Genomic DNA, 21,036 nt, shown 5'->3' with positions numbered 1-21,036 from the left:
TAAGTGTTGTAGGGGTACTAACTGTACTCAGGACGGGGACAAGAAGAATTCGCATTTCAGTTACCCCGGGACATCACTGTGCTACCACACGGTACATTCAGTTCTGGTACAACACTTGCTTTTGTTCCAAGAGAACAATTTCAGTGTAACTCGAATTTTGCGTTTATTTATACGTGGTTTCATTGCAAGAAATAGTAGGTAATCGCAGAAGACTGTGCCCCGGCTGAACCCAGCTGCACGAGGACACGCAGAACGCACACAGCCTGTGCTCAAACGTCCAGCTGTGACCTCAGTTTCCACCGGGGTGCTAAGAGCCCCCCACCCACACCTAGCGTCCTGACGCTGCCCGACTTCAGGTGACCCATCTTCCACCACGTCACAGCAACTCCCAAGCGGCAGCCCTTCCAAGGCAAACATCAGGGTTTTTTTTTCCCCAAGATAAAGCACCGTAGTTGTACTATTTTATTTTTTTATTTTATTTATTTATTTATTTATTTTTTGAGACAGAGTCTCACTCTGTTGCCCAGGCTAGAGTGAGTGCCGTGGCGTCAGCCTAGCTCACAGCAACCTCAAACTCCTGAGCTCAAGCGATCCTCCTGTCTCAGCCTCCCGAGTAGCTGGGACTACAGGCATGCACCACCATGCCCGGCTAATTTTTTCTATATATATTTTTAGCTGTCTATATAATTTCTTTCTATTTTTAGTAGAGGTGGGGTCTCGCTCTTGCTCAGGCTGGTCTCGAACTCCTGAGCTCGAACGATCCGCCCACCTCGGCCTCCCAGAGTGCTAGGATTACAGGCGTGAGCCACCGCGCCCGGCCCGTAGTTGTACTATTTATGTATCTTTTAAACACTTAATGTTAAAAAATGGTGCTACAATTTTTCTTCAGTTCTCAACTCTGTTTAATGTGTCACTGATAGTTTTTTGAGTATCGTGTCCTCAATCCCATTTTTCTTATAAGCATTGTGGGTTTTGCTCCATGATTCTGCATAATATGGTGTTTTGGAATACATACATTGTATTTTAGCAGAACTGGCTGTACAGCAACTAGTGTTTATAAGGATGCTTGTGATTTGTTCAGAAGGGGTTAAGTTGTGATTTTCATATTTTGTCATTATGTTTAAGAGGACAGTAATATAACAATTTTTGAAAGGTTTTTACTCACAGTATTTACAATTACCAAGTATGGACACTTAAGGGTCAGTTTTAATTACGTGAACAAACTAAGAGAAGTTCTCTAATCGTGTTAAATTGAGGTATTACTGCACCATTTTGGACAAACCAAGATGATGGCATTATAAAGATCGATTCTTGCAGGCAACAGAGCTTAACCTTCATTGCTGGAAAGTACCAAAATGAATGGAATTACTTTTCATTCCCTAAACCCAGTAAGTTAAAAAAAGACTGTGAATTTCCTTTTACGAAAGTTTAAGATATGCATATATACAAGGAAGTTTATTATAAGTAATATCACTACAAATAATTTTGAAAACAAATATCCAACAACGAACAGTGTTTTAAAAGTCTGTGGAATATTTAATGAGTTGGAGAGATGTTCTCTAGCCGTGTTCATTGGAAAAGCAGATTATAAAGCAGCAGCTCAGCACCATCCCAGTTTTGCTTAAAAGTATCCACATGTAGAAAGAAGAAAGGAAAAAAAAATTCCAACATTTGAAAAGCTGCTAATTACAGAGAGGAAAATTAAAACAAAGTTTTATTTTCCTTACATTTTTTATTTAGTGTGAACACCCTCTTTTCACACGTGAACCCAGCCAGTAGAACAACGGCCCAGGAACAAGGAACACCAGAAGTTTCCTCGTCAATCACAAGTATTGATAGGGTCCAGTTGTGAGGCCAAACTTCTAAACGCGATTTTCCATCCCACAATTCAAGGACAAACGCAGTCCCAACAGGGATGTGTAAAACATTTAAATTCATTGCAGAGGCCAAAATATAATTTGCTTTACCTGGTGAAAACAGTCACGGATTTAGTAAAATCCAGACCAAAGAATTTAATTATATAATTGTATCTAAGCTGCCTTAATTTCGGAAAGACATTTCATTCTGAATAAGGAAACTGTGTTCTAAATAAAGCTCCTTTCAAACCAAATCAAGATGAAACAAATGCAAGGAGGGGTGGATTCGGGCGTGGGGATGAACTTCTAAATCAGGGAGTTTAAAATAGAAAGAAAGGAGACATTGATCTTTGTAACCTCCAAAAGAACTCGGTTATATTAAAATTTTCCCAACAACAAAACCTGACTTTGAAAGCAATGCATTTGCCAAAAACAGTGACTCTGCAGTCCTGAGTGTGCTCATTTTAATCCCACACGGACGGCACATAAGAGCTGGATGTTGAGGGTATATAGGATCACGGGCCAATTTGGGGCAACTTGCCCACCACACACTTGAGCTCACCCCCGAAGCCTGCCTGGCAGCGCCTGTAAACGATGTTCCTTTTTCAGTCCAGCTGTTCTAGCACACCTGCACAGCCAGTCACTGCTCGGCACAGGGCAGTCACTTCATTTAATACGACTTCGTTCTCAAGAATGTGCTGAGAATTCAAAGTTAGTGGCTGCATGTGCGTGGGGAGGTGGTTTTGTTTCATAAAATTATAGGTCATCTTTAACGTTCAGTGTACACATCTGAACAATAACCAAATCCCCACTGTGCAATGCATAGATATAAGTAAGCAATCTTGGTTTTTTCTGTTATGGGTTTTTTTCCCCCCAAAATGCTGACATAGATGAAAAACAAAAACAAAACCCTTATGTTTCAAATTTGCTTTTGTATTTTTAAGCATTTTCATAGATTCCCTTTCAAATTACTGGCTTCCTGTTTTGTTTTACTTTAATGAATAGAAAAGCCAAAATAAACAGTTTAATTATGCTATTATATAGAAAAAGTGCACAGAAGATACTGAGCTCCAGAAAAATCAGTCAGTTCAAGGTCAAGATCCTCCCCAGAGACGCAATCATTAAATCAAATGCCTACCCATTAGGTTGGAAAGTAACTTTGAAATTCTTGGTTTCTGTCTCACAAGACGCTGCCTAACATGCTGCACATATGCGCCTTTAATAATCAGCAACCAAACATGATAATCAGCAAACAAATTCAGAGACTATATGCAATTTTAACTATTCAAAACAAAAACGGTGGATTTTAATATTTAAAAGACATGGGCTGAAATACACATCCATCTACACACACCTCACAGTGCCTCTGACAATACAGAGCAGTTAGGAACTTGGTATGGAAACTGTATTTCTTAAATTGCTTTAAGAATTAGCATAACGTATAGCCAAGGGGAAGACATCCTCTTACCGTTACCTGATATAAAAAAGAGCAACCAATTTTCACATTCTACCTGGGAAACAGGCAGAAAGTATTTTCTCAGGCTCCCTAGTCAGTCCCGGGGCAGAATCCCAGCTTGATCTAAATGGGTCTTTGGCACTATCTCATCTGCCTTTTTGCGTCCTCTGCCACCCGTGGTCCAAAGCCCAAAGACCTTCGCTTTGGATGGCGCCTCCTCCATCGGTCCTTTCCTTCCGACATCTAAGCTCCTGATGCCACCACGGGAATAATCTTGGGGTGGGGGAGATTTAAACAAATGATTCAGGACTTTTAACTTTTCTGAAGGGTGTGCATTTTTAAAGAGAAGCCCTAGTACCCAGATCCTGCTTTCTGAAGACCTCAGTTCACTGGAGAAATAGTCGGGTCCAGAACAAACAGTAGGTTTCGGACAAAGAAAGTGTGACATAAGTCCAGTACATCTCACTACGCGGAGAGCCGGGGCGTGCTCGGGTATCAACGCAGACACCACAAAAGGACACAGGCGCTGCCTGGAAGGGCTCCCACTGGTGAACTGTGGGGCAGTCTGGACAACAAACAAGAATGACGTTGACGAATTATGACACAGGGAAGAGAACAAGCAACCACAAACCCATAGACACTCATGAAGAAAAGGATAAGGCGGAGCTCTTCTTTATAAAGGACGCAGCTCATCAACGTCAACAGAACCGCAGAGGAAAATCCCAGTTTGCAGCCACCAGGGCAGCAACTGATCCCGTCAGTGACCACTGATGATGCTAAACCCCTGGGAAAGGGGCTGTTGTAGACCAGGATGCTCTCGCGTCTCAGAGCATCCCCCACAGACTGCTCACTGCTCACAGGAGAAGCAGCTCCTTGCGACGGCGGGCGCTGGCAGCCCGCTGCGTCCCGGTGAGCTTGGCACGATCGATTGCACAGCAGCCGAACGCCGTGCGTCTCCCCGGCCACCACACAGCACGTTTGCCAAACATGCCTGATCTGTGTCTCACCATAAAGAACACGGATGTGAGCCGTTCCACAAGACAAAGGTGTCTCCCAGGCGATCAGTGCCAGGAACGACAAGAACAGAACAAGAGCCGGGTGACTCTTCTAGATTAAAGGAAAGTGAAGGGACAAAATGCAATGAGTGACTGCTGACTAATGTCGGTCCGGGACAGGGGGTTGGTTATAAAAGAATAATTAGAATATATATTGGAACGATAAGTGAAATTTGAGTGTGTATTCAAATATGATCTATATATCAGATCATATTTCTTGGTCATCATGGTATTGTGGGCTACATGGGAGAATGTCCTTGTGCTTAGCAGATGCAAGTTGGAATATTTAGGGATAAAGAGTCACGATCTCTACAAGTAACTCAAATGGCTCCACGACAAATTTTTAAGAGAGACAGAGTGTATGTGTGTTTGTGTAGACAGACTGACATCAGCACAGAGACAGAGACAGAGCAAAGGCAGGTTGGGCAAAATGTTAACAAAAAACGTCATTCCAGCCACAACCTGCAACCGCCAGTAACCACGGTTACTGGTCGGCGACACCCGCTTTGCAGAGATCACAAAGGAGCTTGAGACTGACAAGAAACTGACAAGAAACTGACAAACGGGAAGACAGTTCTTTGCTGTCAGAGCATTCAGTCCATTTTTCAGAAAAAAATTTTCCAGTTCTGTTTCTCTTCTGAAGCAATTAATGGTCCTCAGTTGAGAAAGATAAAGAACCCCAAGGAAGACGACGACAGTGGGTGAAAATCACCAACAGAAAAGTCCAGTCTCCCCACCCACTCACGCTGAGGAAGAGCCAGGTCTCCAGGTTTAACGACTCCTGCCTTCATCCCCGTCCCCGTGAGCAGCCCCGTGCGGTGTGGACACTTCCCAGGAGCCAGAGAGGGCCCCTTCTGGCGTCTATACTGACCACACGCTGCCCAGGGGGGGGCTGGGGACTTCATCCACGCCCGGAACAGGGGCCTTGTCTGCGTGACCCCACGCGTGCAAATGCACCCCAGACCTGCTGCTCTCAGCTGTCACCCCACACGTGACGTGCCTGAGACAGAACCGCCCCACCAAACCGGACCCCCCGTCTCCCCCACCTGTTTTCTTCGTCTGTCCAGGCTCAAAACCGCAGCTTCATCTTCCGCTCCTCTCTCCCACGGGCCCAGTCTTCATGACCCCCTCCCTCGTGAAATACGTGAAATAATCTGTCTAACATCACAGGGTTGCAAAGCTGACATTCAGACCCTTGTCTTCTGGTTCCAGCCTAACACGAAGGAGCTTTGCACTGTTTACAGTTTTAAACACCATCTCCTGTCCTCAAACCAGGCATAAATCCTTCAAGGACGGGATCCACTTTGTTCATCTTTCTACTCTTTCCAAATCCAAGCGGCACTTGTAACTCACGCTCACTGATTTATGTTTCCAGACTGTGCCCAGAGACCGTCTGTCCTTCTGACCCCTCTCCCCGACCCCTGCGACACCGACCGTCCCTCCTCCCGGCCCCTCTGCTCGCTTCTGCCGCAGCACACGCCAGCCTGGACCCGGGCCCCGGCCCCACACGCGTGCCCGGCACCCGGGAGGCACCTGACGAATGTTTACTGAATGGAATGATCACGTATGAGACAGCCGAGCTTCTCCACAGGGATGCTGCGCCTCGTTAACAACTCTGACCTCATTTTATCTTTCCCATGTACCGAGGAAAACTGTCTTAGGAAAGAGTAACAGGAAATGCGGAAGAGCGCACAGGTCTCGGCCCTGTGTGTCCTCTCTCCTCCCCCTGCTGCCCTGGCCGTGTCGGCTGCTGCCCAATTCGAATGCACACGTCGCGTTCAATACAAACCACGATTCAGTACGTCTGGGTGGAGCCCGAGACTCCGCAGGTCTAACGAATTCCCAACAGACATCTACGCTGCTCATCTGTGGACCACACTTTTGAGTAGCGAAAAGGTCTAGTTACGGTGAAATTATGCCCATTTAAAGAGATATAATGTGTAGACTAAAACTGACCAGACATAGGCCGGGCGCGGTGGCTCACGCCTGTAATCCTAGCACTCTGGGAGGCCGAGGCGGGTGGATTGCTCAAGGTCAGGAGTTCGAGACCAGCTTGAGCGAGACCCCGTCTCTACTAAAAATGGAAAGACATTATATGGACAACTAAAAAATCTATATAGAAAAAATTAGCCGGGCATAGTGGCGCATGCCTGTAGTCCCAGCTACTCGGGAGGCTGAGGCAGTAGGATCGCTTAAGCCCAGGAGTCTGAGGTTGCTGTGAGCTAAGCTGACGCCACGGCACTCACTCTAGCCTGGGTAACAAAGTGAGACTCTGTCTCAACAAAAAAAAAAAAAAAAAAAAAAAAAAAAATTGACCAGACATAAATTCACAGAATGTGAATGCTAGTTGTCGCTGGATTTCTTTTTTCTGCTTTTCTATAATTTCCAAGTATAGTATAATGATTCTTGCTGATGGAAATAATAATTTTAAATGCTATATATACATACACACCAAAAAAAAAAAAAATCCCTGTGTATTTGGACATTTCCATTCTGCATGGCTACATCTTTACTTAAGCAACAAATATACTTCAAAGCACTAGACTTGGGAGGTAACAGGTTGGTGAATTTAGCAATTCCCTATCTTCTCATTTTAACATGCAAATTAACATAAAACAGCAATTACCCTTAACAAGCAGTCACCATCACAAGTATTGTTTTTCTCAGGTTCCTTTTCTTTAAAAGCAAGAACAAGACTCCATTCAGCTGGAATACAACACAAGGCAAGCCAAATTAGGGACGTAAGAGAAACCAGACACTACGCTGAATCCCTTCCAAGTGGGTCAACAGAACCACACGTGAGCCGGAACAGAGACAGACACGCTTTTCTCACGGCAGAGGTGGGTGGGCTGGGTTCCGGAACAAGGCAAACTGGAGCAAGGTAAAGCGGTGCCCACCGCGTACCTGCAGGTCAGGTGGAGAGAAATGATCTCAGAGGAACTCACTTGCAGAGCACAACGAGGAGACATCGTTAGGAAAAGGCAATCAGAGCGGCACATCCGCAAGAAAACATCCCCAAGGCGTCCGACTCCCCGTCGGTGGACTCCAGGTTTCACTCCTCGAGTTGAAGAAGGTGCAGCCGCAGCTGGTGGGCCTTTCACCCCCACTGCGATGCCCCAGTGACTCCAGACGCTTCCCTGGCCACAGGGAGGGCCAAAAGCAAAGCAGCCCGCGGCAGGCGCAGGGCACCCCTGGTTCGAGCGGAGCTAGCAGGGCCCCACACTCCCCGCTTTCCGCTCCGTTCCCACCTCCAGGTACCAGCATCTCATCACGGGCTTCCGGCATCACACGGAACTTCCACCCACAGTCAGAGGATGTTTTTCCTTCAAGAAAAACTGTGAAACTTGCTGTGAAATTCCACACAAGGGTTCACACCTAGTGTCCAGAAGGCTTGTGAATACAAGGAGGCCAAAAGTCACTTCTGTGGTGTCTACACAGCATTAGCAAGGATGTAACTGCACGTCTGTGCAGTGTAGACACAGCAGACACACGACTCAACAGAAAACAAGGTGTTGGGGTGACAGAGCAAGACTCGGTCTCAAAAAAATATAACACGTTGCGTCTCTACTGAATTCTTCCAGTCTGGTGCTGGGTTACTCCAGCACACATCAAGTCATCGCAAATGTGACCACCCGAGAGTTCAAAGCTAGTACCAAAGTCACCATCCTGGTGAGAGGAAAGAATCTGAATTTATCTGGGCTTCAATGTATTTTACTGAAATTCCGCACTGTCTCTCATTGGAATTCCATTGGTCTGAGACAGGTGCAGGACAGGGACGAGACCTGAAACCTTTTCAGTGCTCCAAAGCCCACAAGGCTCAACTTCCCAGCTGGAATTTCAGACATAGGCAGCGTAACAACCAAATGCCATATGACATATGGCTTTCTGCCGGGATTCTGCTTTAAAATTTTGTTAAGACACTGAAGACCTGGGGGATGGATTTGGGAAATCTGACTATGGACTGATATTAAATAGTACTTGGGGGCTATTGTTAATTTTGCTGGGTGTGATGATGGTATTCCGCTTGCGTAAGGCAGCTTTACTGTGCAGAGATGCATTCTAAAGTATTCGGGGTGAAATGTCATGACAGCTATAATTTTAAAATATATATTTATATAGATAAAGCAAATAGGGAAGAATGTTAATAATTATTGAAATTAGGGATTGTATAGGTGCTCACTGTACTATTCTACTTTTGTCTGTATTTGAAAAATTTTAGAATAAAAAATTTAAACATATACCCCTCAAAAGCATTTCTGACCTTATAGCTTCATCTCCCTGGCCGTGCTATCTCGCCATGTTAGATTACAGTCCATCTGTATCGGACAATCTTCTTTCCTCCAGAAGACATTCTCACACCTTCCCGCTGCTCTGCACCTTTGTAGAATGCTCTCTCAACCTGGCGTTTCTTCTCTGGTCACTGTCCTTCTGGTAAAAGAACCCATTCTTTTGGGTCCATCACAGATGTCACCTTCTGTAGGGAAACGCTTCTGACCCACCCCCGACCTCGGGCCACCTCCCCCATGCCGACTCCCCGCGACACTCCGCACCTCTCAGCACGGGGGCCACGCTCTCTCCCGCGTGGTAAGAACCTCAGCTGACACTCACTGGGGCTGCCCGCGCGGGGCCTGCGTCTAGAGACTCTCACACGCACGCTCTCATTTCATCCTCACCGCACGCCTACCTCACGGAGGTAAGAACTACTATTATCCTCCTTGCACAGGTGAGGAAACAGGTAAAGAGGGTGGGTGACCTGCCCGGGTCATGGGGTCTGTGCACGGCGGCACCAGGGCTCATTCCCCTCGGCCCCACCTGCCTCCAATCCCTAAGCACCGTGAGGGCGTCCTCTGCTCCAGGCCTGATCCTTCCCTGGTGCTTCGCAGTAACTCAAGGCAGGAAAAGCGTCTTATTGATCATTCAGTAAATACCTGTGCAAAGTCACTGTGTGCCAGGCAACAGGGTAAAGTGGTCAGTAAAAAAGGACAGTTTTGACCCAGGTCAAAACTAAGGAAATCTGAAAAAACCACAGACTTTGGTTAATAACAAGAAGGTCGGTTCATTCATTATAAAAAATGTGCCATATTACTCTAAGGTGTCAATAAAAGAGGAAAGGGGGCAAGGGGGCATATGGATAATTTGTACCATCTTCTCAATTTTTCTATAAATCTACAAGTGTTCTAAAAAGTTAAGCCCATTTTTTTTAGCCTTTTTAAGAGCATGACCACGAGGTTGGTTTTCTTGACCGGCTCATAAACCACCTCTTAACCCGACTGCTAAGACTAGTGCAGGCACCCTCAGCAAAGGCGGTAGCCCCTGAGCGCACAGACGGGGCCTATTTGGGGAACGGATTTGAACTGCGGTCTGTTCAGCTGAACTGAATCGTGTGTTTTTTAAACTCAGCCTCATACATTTCCTATTCCTCCCCTCACAGAACACTGACGTGTTTCCGGCTCCAAGTTCCCCAGCTCAATTTACTGTGTTTTAATTAACATGCCCAGGAAGGAACTCGCCACACTCCTCCTCCTCTGAGTCAAGTACAGTTGGTCTCAGAAAGGCTCCAAGAAGTTCCATTAAAAAAGAAAGCACTGGCAAAGCACTAAAAGTGAGAGAAGCACCGAACAATTTTTAAATGATGATATTGATGATGGAGAGATAAGTCAGCCTCAATTCTTTCTCTTGAAAAACTCCAAGTTATAGATTTGAGCTTGTAGTAACAAAAATCACAGCCCCAATTCCCAAGTCCTATGAACAATCTCAAACCCAGAGCTCCACCACCCCGTGCCTGACCTCCCCTTGAGGAAGGGAGCCCGGCCTTTCGGACACCTGCCCAGAGACGGCTCTCCACTGTACCAGGGACGCCACACTGCCCGTGGGAGACCTGCTAGACTTCGCACGCAGACGCCTTCCTGCCTGGACCTGGCACCTCCACGAGCGGCACGAACTCTTCTATAGATCAGACTCCTAGAAGACCACCGATACGATATCAAGCATCACTAATACATAAGTACTTAACAGATGTCATTTCAGAATATTAACAGTAAGTGAAAGCATTAGAGTGTTTTACTGTTGTCGGTGCCTGGTGTGATTTAGCCTCACAAAAATACTGCGATAAGAGTGTTGAGGACATTATCACCGTTTCACAGATGAAGACGACAGAGGCTCATGAATTGAAGTCAGACGCAGAACTCACTCAAATCCACGGCTGCTGACCTTGTCCCTCTCTTGGGTGTCCACGGCCGAGCTCCAGGCCGGCCGTGCCTGTGCTCTGCGGCCACAGAGACAGGTCCCCTCTCCCTGGTCATTTCCCAAGTCTCCCCTTCATCACGGGGGTTCTCTCTTTCTCCGCAGACTACGTGTCTGCTCATGCATCCCATCTCCCGAGCATGACGACGTACACCAGCTCGGGACCAGGACACGGCTCACGCAGGCTCTGACCCCACTCCGTGACCACGGTGCCTCGCACGCAGGGGGGCTCCCAACCCCAGGGGTCCCGGCCACACGAATGAGCCTGAGCCGTGACGCTGACCCGCGGGCAAAAGCCAGGAAACAAAGCCAGACCCTGTCCCGGGGCTTCAAAACTTACAGGAAATGCAAGGTGACTTTTTCTTTGACCTTAAAATAAAGTAAATAATGTTTTAAGTTTTGCAACATGGCTGACAACCATAAATAGAAAAGAGTTTTCTTTTCCCCAGGGGTCCTCAGTCAGGCCTGGGCTACAATTCTTGGTTTTCAGCCAGATCCCAGAAAAAAATGGGAGAGAAAAATGAGTTTTACCATCAATACAACTTGGGTGGGTTTTACAGGCACAGTCCTCTACAAAGTGAGGCCTGAAATCAGGTTCTGCGTATTTCTCTCTCTACAGACTTGTCGGCCAAGCGGACCGCTCTGTTATTGGAAACTTTCGTGCTCAGAGTATAACTGAAAAGTCAAATATTTTTAGAAGAACAAATCATTTAAAACACTCAGCTCTGCCCCCCGTAGGAAGCATGAAGCTCCCAACTTTGCGTAGACAGTGGCCGACTCAGGGTGGTGACTGCTGGCCCTGCAGGGAAACTGAAGCTCCCGGGCACCAGGGTGTCACAGGGGCTGCTGGAGGAGGCAGCTTGCTGGACAGCACTTCTGTGTCTTCACGGCTTTAACTCGTCCAGCAGCGGAAATGAAAACCACTTGGACTGAAGCGGCTCGAACTCAATGCTCGCTTTGTTTTTAACCAGAATAACCAAAACTGAGCACAGTTCCCCAAGGTTTTAATTTCCCCCTCAGTATTTTTCCATCTGCGTCCAACTGTAAACTGATAGTTTTTTAACAACTAAAAAGCTTAGCTCTACGATCGGTAACACGCGTGCTCTGAACTGTTTTTATTAGGAATGAAACATGGATGTGCGGAGCTTCCCTCACCGTCCTTGTGCAGCTTCCATTACAGAGTCAAACGCCCAGAAATAACAAGAAATGTCCTCAGATCTCACAGCTAGTAGCTCCTCTGCCCTGGTCAGAAAAGCCATCATACAACACGGGAGGGGACTCGGGCGCCTGTGTGTGTCCACGCTCACGTGTGCATGTCTGTGGTGTGCCGGGGGCGGGGGGGGGGGGGGAGGGACAGAGACTTGGGGCTCGGGTACAAATCTCGAGGTGTCCCCTTGGGTGGGTCTCTCCCACCTGCCCCTCCACAGAAGTGGGGGGAGATGGCTCCGTCCCCGCAGGGTGCCGGAGTCCTGCCAGGTGACCTTTACACAGAGCCCTCAGTCTCCCCACTCGGCTCCTCCCTCCCCCGCAGGCCTAGCAGTGGGGAGAGCTTGGCTGCCACCAGCCTCAGGACACTGCGCTGCCCTTTGTGGTCCCCAACTTCAACGTGCCGTCTGTTCCTCTGGGAGCCCCTGACTGACACGGAGACCTGAAGCCCTCGGACACTCGCCTCACAAGACGCTGCCCTGTGATCACTGTCGTTCTGGCCCCGCTCTCACAACACCCCCAACACTGACAGCTCTGTGTTCCTTTTATCCACAAAATGCCACCATCTGCAACAAGGCGCGCCGTAGAGCAAATGTCCCTCGGTGTAAGTGATCGTTTCAAAAGCGTTGTCGGGCCAAGTCAGTTCTCCCCCCAGAACCCCCTCCCTCTCCCAGAACTGGAACAGTCCCGGCTTGTCCCGCCCCGCAGGGCCCCCCAGGACCTGTCCCCGCTCCACCCCGTGGTCTCCTGACTTCGCCTCTGGGTCACTCTTCCCTTTGCTCAGTCTGCCCAGCCTTGGCGACAGCTTTCCTGTTCCTCAAACGTGCCACCCTGGCTGCCCCCGAGGGCCCGGCCCGTGCATTTCCCTCTACCTGGAGCACACCTGCTGGGCCCTGCTCACCTGCGACCACCCCAGGAGGAGCTGGACCGCGACCGCAGCTCAAGCAGCCCCCGCTTGCCCTCAGCTCACTCTCCTTTTGTTTTTCCTTCATTGTGTTTATTTCCCCAATATCTATTTATTTGGGATCCATCTCCCCACACAGGGACCTTGTCTGTTAGGGTCACCATTCACCCCCCTGCCCAGAACAAGCGGGTCGCAGACAGTCAGCACTGAGTATTTGTTGAATAAATGACTGGTTCGGTTAGAAAGAGGGAGAGAGGGGGGGAAAAAAGAACAGCTGGTCGCCTTTCTTAATGACTTTGGGCTAAATTCCTAGTGACCAAGACGACGTCCGGTGCCTTCGTGTACAGGTGACATCGAAGGATTCCGCTTAGATTAAACGGTGAGTTTATGAAACAACCTCCCATCCTGCAGGACATCATCTCCACAACACACGTCAAAGCCAGCACAGCGCACAGTGAACTACCCAAACTATGGTCACGTCTAAATTTAAATGACTGTTTAAATCGGGCAGCGAAGACTGAAGGGCCGGACAATGACTAACTTACATTTCATGGGCCGCGGAGTCTCCGTCACGACGGCTCGATCCGCCGCTGCCGCATGAAGCAGCCACCACGACACGTCAGTGAGCGCAACTGCATCCCAGTAAAGTTTTATTTATAAACTCTGAAATGTGAATCTCATATTTTGATTTTTTCTTTAACTATTTAAAAATTTGAAAACCATTCCAGGATCATGGGCCATATAAAAAACGGGTGGCAAACCCCAAGCTGGCGTTTGCTGACCTCTGGTTTAAACTATTGCTGGGGGTGGCTTTTTTTTTTTTTTCCTATGGATGAAATACATTCTGGTCCATGAATCTATTGGATATTCTAGTACTAACTAAACATGGAATAACTGTTATCTGTTATAGAATAACTGGGGGGGGGGGGAGCCTATTTGGGCAAATAAACATTACTAACTCATTCTTCTAGGACTTTCCACCTGGATTCTGGTCGTCTTCTCACATAAGCTCTGGTAGCACCTTTTTCCTCACCTCAGTGTATTCAGCTGCCGTCCTAGTGATGAAATGCACCACACTCCTCCTTCCTCCATCAGAAGTGGGGACTCTAACACAACCTCAGGGGAGTGGGGGGAGGGCGGCTGGCTTCCCAGGCTCTGGGCAAAGCGCATTCCAGCACAGCGTCTTAGGACTAAGTGTACAGCGCGCTGCTTACACTCCGCTCTCAAGCACTTTCAAACACGCCTGCGGGGTGGGCCCTGGAATGAGAGCTATTTTGATGGCAGGTGCTGCTGGAATTCAGGGTCATCTGTCCCCAAGAGCTATGAGATTTGCTGAAAAGGCCAGGCTGAGTGATAGCACAGCCAAAATATGTTATTTTAAAACTTGAGGCAGAAAATTTTAAATTTCACTGAATTATAATGATAGTACCAGCCTCTCACATGACAGCAATATGTGAAAATACAGGCGGAGCTGAAGAATCACTCTTCATGGAATTGCTCAGAAGCGCGAACCACCCACAGCAGAGAGGTGGGATCAACATCGAGCACGTCTGTTTGACCCGAGACACTCAGGAGAGAAGAGCACTTTGCTTCAGGCCTCCAGATGGTCTAACTATCCCGAGGTGAGGCGTCCCAGCAACCCCATCAAGACAACATTCACAAGGAAAAGTTCTCAACACACACGCCTCTCACCTTCTCCAAGCCTCAGACCTGGAATGAAACAAAACTTACTGAAACCAAATTAATGACAGACCCCGCCTGCCCTGCCCATTTTGAAAACATCTGTTGGAATGTGAAATGAAAAATCTCAAAGTTCTCTGGAAGAACTCTAAGGGCTCCGCTCCTTGAAGAATTTCCAAGTGGAGTGCTCAGTGCTCAGTACTCAGTGCTCAGTGCTCAGTACTCAGTGCTCAGTACTCAGGGCTCTGCACACCTTCAGCAAAATGTGAGCTCCCGCCGGAAGGGCTTCTGCTCTGGCTCTCTCCCCAGCGGCATTTTATTCTATTCCCTCCAGCAACTACCTCAGAGGCCTTCCTGGGCCTTCCACACAGGACACAGGTAACAAGGTCACTTGGAGTTTAACTCAATCGCACTGAAGGAAAACCAATTCCACAACCCTTACCACTAGTAAGTTAACCCCTGCTCAGGACCAGCGGTCATTTTCAACCCTATTTTAGAATCATCAAGGGTCTAAAGTCATGGTTGGAACTCCAGACTTTTAATGAGATAAATCCTTGGAAAAGTCACTAGTCTTACTTTCCTAGGCACTTGGACACTTTAACCAGACACCAGGAAAGAGCTACAACAGCACCCTTATGAAACTAAGCACAGAATAGTTAATAAGATTCTAAAATCTATCCTCAAAGGGCCTGAGCTTTGTGATGATTACATTAAAAAAACTATTTTCTTGGCCGGGCGCGGTGGCTCACGCCTGTAATCCTAGCACTCTGGGAGGCCGAGGCGGGTGGATCGCTGGAGGTCAGGAGTTCGAGACCAGCCTGAGCAAGAGCGAGACCCCGTCTCTACTAAAAATAGAAAGAAATTATATGGACAACTAAAATATATATATACAAAAAATTAGCCGGGCATGGTGGTGCATGCCTGTAGTCCCAGCTACTCGGGAGGCTGAGGCAGTAGGATCACTTAAGCTCAGGAGTTTGAGGTTGCTGTGAGCTAGGCTGACGCCACGGCACTCACTCTAGCCCGGGCAACAGAGTGAGACTCTGTCTCAAAAAAAAAAAAAAAAAAAAAAAAACTATTTTCTTTTACTCTTAAAAGGGGTACCATAGCAAACTGCACAGAACAATTTTCTACTGCAAGCTAGACTGACAGCGTCTTCATTCTCTATAAACTACTAGTTTGGATACTGTCTACGTGAAAACATCCAATAGACTATTTTTGTTCATGAATGAAGCAGGGATCAATACTTATTTGAGCAGATAATAATCAAGTTGGAAATCCCCAAAATTTTAAAGAGTTATCATGTCATGAATATACATCTTACTTGGACAGTATAATCAAAGTAAATGTTTTATTCATCACAGATCAGTATGAAACTGAGAAAATCATACTTATTCTTGTATCAGTAATTGCAATTAAAATAAATAACTGACTACATGTCACTCACATGTGGTATCTGTGAAGGCTTTTAAAGGAAACCTATACTTCACATAAAAAAATATAAAGACAAGCAAAATATCAAAAGATGTAATATTCCAAATTCTATTAATGTATTTATCATAAACATCCTCATTACAGATTTACACAAAAAATGTGGTTTCTACTAATGAAAGAGACTTCCAGACACTCTCTTTATTCTTGTGCTGGCTCAGTGACTCTGTCTAAGTTGACCTGACTTTGCTTCATCTGCAAACGATGATGAACAGGCTAGAGCTTCACAATGTGACTAACACAACTCGAACGTCAGTGGTGTAACCATTCTGGACTCCAGCCAGCAAAAGGCTCCATTCAAAGCAAAGAGTGTGGCCAAGCATGGTGGCTCACGCCTGTAATCCCAGCACTCTGGGAGGCCGAGGGGGGAGGATTGCTCAAGGTCAGGAGTTCCAGACCAGCCTGAGCAAGAGCAAGACCCCATCTCTACCAAAAACAGAAAAAGATTAGCCGGGCATGGTGGCTGTGCCTGTAGTCCCAGTTACTTGGGAGGCTGAGGCAGAAGGATCGCTTAAGCCCAGGAGTTTGAGGTTGCTGTAAGCTAGGCTGATGCCACGGCACTCTAGCCTGGGCAATAGAGCAAGACTCCGTCTCAAAAAAAAAAAAAAAAAAGCAAAAAAGCCCAAGAGTGGTTAGGAGGTTGCAGTCATCCAGCCATGTTTTGATTCGGCTCCCAAAGGAAAGCAAGACCAAGGTGACTATACCCTCCTATCCTCCCACATTACATTGCACTCCTCATAGTGTCAATCTGTGAACAGGTCACAAAGATGTTCAAAAGGGCAGCAATGAGAAAGAAAAGAAGATCCAAAGAAGTAATTGGGTTAAAAGATCATGACACCCATTTCCAGGGTCCTAGAGATACAAATGAAAACGTACCCTATTCCTTTTCTTTATATGAACAATAAAAAGAATAATTCCACGTTGCTCTTTGGATATATTTTTACGAAGTGACATTATCACCCGAATGACTGCCTGGAAAAGTAAAGGGGCCAGGTAAGAAACCTGTCTGTTCCCAACAAGCTGGTCTGCCCGGGCTGAAATGAGAGGATTAGGAAGAAAGCAGGAAGCAGATAAGCCACCCTGAGAACGGAGCCCTCCGGAACCGCAGGCCCGGCTGGACTAATGGGACTGCAGCAAACAGGCTCCAAATCTAATAGTGTGATTTTAACCCCGACTACAGCCCAGCGGCAGCAGTCAGCTTTTAGCTATATGCCACAAAGCGAAATATCTCTGCATTTCACCAAGCCCAAATTTAGATGTTTTTCACATTAAAAATAAGTCATGTCCCAAACAAAATTATAACTGTATTAGAAAACAAAGTAAGAGAAATTGGGCAACTAGAATCCAAACACCATGATAAAGCACTGACATTTTTTAAATGTCTTTTTCAATCTTTTTGCATTTGTATTTTTTACATGGTTGTAACTAAAGAAGATACATAAATTTGCAATCCCCATGTTTCTAATATAATTACTTTAATGTATTTAGAGTGGTCTGCTGAGAACCAGACTATAATACAAAGGCAAAAACAGAATAGGTAAGTATAAAAATACAGCTAACATTTTATTCATTTTAAAATATTTTAATTACACTATGAAAATGTCCAATTTTCATAAAACACATAGAATCACACACTACCAAACCCAAGCAAGACCACCTTAATTCACAGAGTTTATATTTTATAAAATAGTTTTATGAAATTCTTCTTTTTCTGTATGAGACCCAATTAATATCACCACCAATGAAAATTCTGGAAATAATATTCCAGAGTTGTAAATCCTTCATTTAGTAGTTATTGGCCATGATTAAAACAGAGGCAATGAAAAATTTAATCTGTTTTATTCAAATGTAGAATGGGCACAAAACTGCTTACCACCTTTGTGAAAAACAAAGCATTGCTTAAAGTAATATATATAGTAATTCAGAAAATGCATCTAGATGTATTCCACATCATCTTCTACCATCTAAGATTCCCGTAATTGTTCCAAGGAGAAATCACCGAGACTAGTACTTTTACAGAGTGACTCATAAAGGAATGGGGAGGAAAGTAGCAAATACACAACACTATTTTTTTTAATCCAGACATTGCAGCGAGTAAGTCCATTTCATGAACAAACTTTTTTCATGGAAAAATTGCATTGCAAAAACCCGAGCACAGTGTGGTACTAGCATAAGGATAAGCATATGAATCAGAGGAACAAAATTGAGGGTGCAGAAATAATCCTCACACTTACAGTCAACTGATTTTCTACAAAGGTGCCGAGACAAGTCAATGGGTACAGAATCTTTTCAGCAAATGCTGCCGGGTACTCACATGCAAAAAGTAATAAAATGAAGAACATTGACCCAAATCTCACACCATACGTGAAAACTAACCCAAAATGGATTACAGACCTCACGTAAAAGCTAAACAACAACAATTCTAGAAAGAAACACAGGAAAAAACCTTCACAAGCCTTGATTAGCCTAAGAATTTTTGGAGATATTACTAGTAGGGAAACCACCTTTGGGAGTTACAAGGAAACTCTATACTTTCTGCTCAATTTTTCTGTTGCATAAACTTCCCCCCCCCCCAAATAAAGTCTATTCATTTTAAAACAAGTAAATAATGTTAATCATGAAACATAATGATAATAAAGTCTATCATTAAAAAGAGGAAATAAATATTTAAATTGATTGAATTTATTCAATTCTACTGAGAACAAGAAGCCGACAGAGGTTTTGGTGAGAACAGCAGCTGTTACCTGTGGAGTTAAAATTAACTCTGCACGGCTTTCTGGTAACTTCTAATTTGGCTGTTCACCAAAGAATTGTTTTGACAATAAAAAACAAGATTCTACTACTAGCAAGGCTCTGAAATTATCTTCCTCATCTGCAATCCACTTTAACCATAGGCTCTGTAAAGCCTCTCTTTCTCTTAGAGTCGAAAAGCAGGTAATTTAATTAAATGTATTTTTTTTTTTTTAATGTTCCTGAAGACTAAATCTTGTTTCTCCTTTGTCAAATCGCAGCCCTCTCTGCTGGCCTCTCCGCCACCCAGCAGGATTCGTAACTCCATCTCTGCTCCCACAGACCTTTGCTCTTGCCTCTGGTGACACCTGTTCACACCACGCATCAGCTACACCAGCACCTACCTGGCCCGTCCCTACACCTTGGGCCCAGGAAGACAGGGACTGGCCACCGTCACTCTACACTAAGACCTCACACCTGGAAGGCACTTACCCATCAGGATGTTCTGAGTGCGAGTGACAGACACCCAGCTCAGAGGAGGAGGAAGACGATGCTGGGTGGGCAGAGCCAACAGACATTCCCTAACCTCATAAGTTCTCAGACTAACTCACTTGTTTCTAGTGAGTATTTATTAACTGCTTGTTAAGTACAGAGCTGAATTACCCAATCAACACCCAATAGAAACTGTTTGCAGCATCTGTCTCTATACAATGTATGTTCTCAAACTGAATCATTTTCCACCTTCCTGCCACACATGGGGTTATCTATGCTGTCTCATTCTCCTGGTCCACAGTGAGACTATTTTGCATTTATTTAGACATTTCTCTCCCCCTGTCCTGTCTGAGTATCTCACTGCCAAATGCACACTCTGCAGAAAATGAACGCGTCGGTAGCTTTTGTTTGGGGGAAGATAAGAGCATGTGAAATCTTTCCAAGCAAACCACAGGCACACAGCCAGAATTACCCCAGCAAAAACGCCAGGTCTCCATGACCCACCTGCATGGTGTGAAAATACAAACGAGTACAAGCCTTTGAAAGGACGGACACAACTGTGTGAGGCCCGAAACTGTTTTCCCTACAACATAAAGCCAAGATCGCTGAAGCTGTTAGCAGTGACCTCTGGTTGTAGCTCCTTGGATATTTGCGCGGAACATCTCCCTCTCTTCTCCGAGAGAGGAAAGGAAGATGAAGGAGGATGGGACGGAGGAGAAGAGGAAGACAACAATGCACTACACACAGATGGTCAGGACATATCTGCCATCTACATGATGCTGGCAATCTCTCCAATAACTGGGAGTAATTATTTGGGGTTGTCTCAAAAATCTTTATGAAATGAACAAAACAATCTTTCCCTACCCAGCCCAATGCACTTAATTCAGCCTCTCTTATACCAACCTGATTTTGCTTAAGTTACCGTCTGTCTCAGCTTTTCACAGGAGCTTTCTTTTGTGGATTTTCCATCCAGCGAATGCTTCTGTCCTGCGGCTGGGCAGGTCCGACCACAGCATGCTTGGCTGCAGACCACAGCGCTCACTCACAGACACTCAGACCTGGGGGGCAAAGGCCAGATGCCGTTAGAAGGATTCAGATGCGCAAAACTTCTCTCTCCCCCGTCTCAACGGCATCTACTTGGCAGGAGAACCTCAAACATCTTCCAAATGTTTAAAATCATTAATGAACAGAGCAACAGCTTAGAAGGGACCCTAAAGCCAAGTCTGGGCTATTCTGAGGGGAGGCTTGAAGTATTTAATCATTATTGAAAAGGTTTGGCCTAATGATTATGCCCTGTTTGTGGAAAATTTAAAAGCCAGATGTTTTAATTAACCACAGAAAGCACAAGCTACAACTAAAAATTTCATGAACACACTGATCTGCCCCGTGGAAAACCACAGGAATGTTCTGGCAGGGCTCGGTCTGAATTCTTGGGACACAGAGGGCTGGAATCATTCCCTTTAGGAACTCAAACAGAAAATTAACTTGCTCAATATGTTTAAAAAAGTAAAGCGAAACCCAGATTTAATCTCATTCAAATGATAAAATATAAAACATTTCAGGACTTCAAAGGGCACCACCAAAAGACACAGAAGTGGGGGGTCGTAAAATGCTCTGATGTGGTCCGAGATGCAGAATGTATTTACGATGCAACAGGAAGGGTGAGAGAGATGAATTCAGAGGCTAAATAATCCAAGGGGGAACTAGCCTTTCATTTCCTAATGGAGGAAATTATATATGAAAGCAGTATTCAACACACAAATCATAAATACCATCAAATGTATAATGTATCTGGGCAAACGGAATCCCTTAACTATCGCGCTGCCAGAGGGGTGGCCTTGCCCGCCGCAGCAGCCACCCGCTCCGGCTGAGTCAGGACATTCAGGAAAACAGCGTCAGAATAACTGACGCTCACTGGTGCTA

The 21,036-nt window shown here is 45.8% G+C and overlaps 1 protein-coding gene across 1 annotated transcript in view; it reads right to left on the bottom strand.

The window, feature by feature from the left end:
* Positions 1-20,165, bottom strand: part of LOC138379713 (amyloid beta precursor protein binding family B member 2-like) — a 171,755-nt gene extending 151,590 nt beyond the window's left edge. Inside the window, exon 1 of the mRNA XM_069464836.1 lies at positions 20,017-20,165. The gene's annotated coding sequence lies outside the window, so the exon portion shown is untranslated. The remainder of the gene's footprint in view (positions 1-20,016) is intronic.
* Positions 20,166-21,036: the final 871 nt, after the last annotated feature.

Source organism: Eulemur rufifrons, unplaced genomic scaffold, assembly GCF_041146395.1.
Source record: "Eulemur rufifrons isolate Redbay unplaced genomic scaffold, OSU_ERuf_1 scaffold_125, whole genome shotgun sequence".
NCBI classification, from domain to species: Eukaryota; Metazoa; Chordata; class Mammalia; order Primates; family Lemuridae; genus Eulemur; species Eulemur rufifrons.
This window is presented reverse-complemented; position numbering and strand designations above follow the sequence as displayed.